The sequence below is a fragment of the Atta cephalotes genome, assembly GCF_000143395.1.
Source record: "Atta cephalotes unplaced genomic scaffold scaffold00008, whole genome shotgun sequence".
NCBI classification, from domain to species: Eukaryota; Metazoa; Arthropoda; class Insecta; order Hymenoptera; family Formicidae; genus Atta; species Atta cephalotes.
The window spans coordinates 6,715,808-6,716,418 of NW_012130072.1; positions in this window are offsets into that span (position 1 = coordinate 6,715,808).

The following is a 611-nucleotide window of genomic DNA, read 5'->3' on the forward strand; positions in this document are numbered from 1 at the left end:
ATGCTTGACCATGAGATATGCATGAATAATTTCCTTGCCAGATCCCGTAAAAAATTTTCAGTACTAACAGCGATCAGCTCTAATACTCACAGATTTATTTTGTAATTTGATCAATTCATATAAATAGATATATTCATAGAAATACCCAATCATTAATTAATTTATAGAAGTAGATATATTTATAGAAATATCCAATGAACCAAGAGATTATTTTTTCATAGAATAGGTTTTTATTTTATTATTAATCGCTATAATCAGCAAATCGTTAAGAAGACAACCAATAAGTACATTCAAATAAAATACTAAATATATCAAATGCATATCTAATAGTTTGATTATCTTTGACCTTATTATAATTATTTTTATGTTAATTAAGAAATTGAAAATATTTATGCACGATTTTTATTGTCTTTTTTGGTCCAATTCTACATCACAGTAAATAGGGTAAGATAGTACAATTCGGAACATGATACAATTCTGAACGAAATAAGATTTAAATTCAAATTCAGGGTTAATCTTGAGCTCTCTTGTGTAGAGAGTACTGAAGTTAAACACACAACAACAAACAAGAGAGAGAGAGAGAGAGAGAGAGAGAGAGAGAGAAGAGAGAA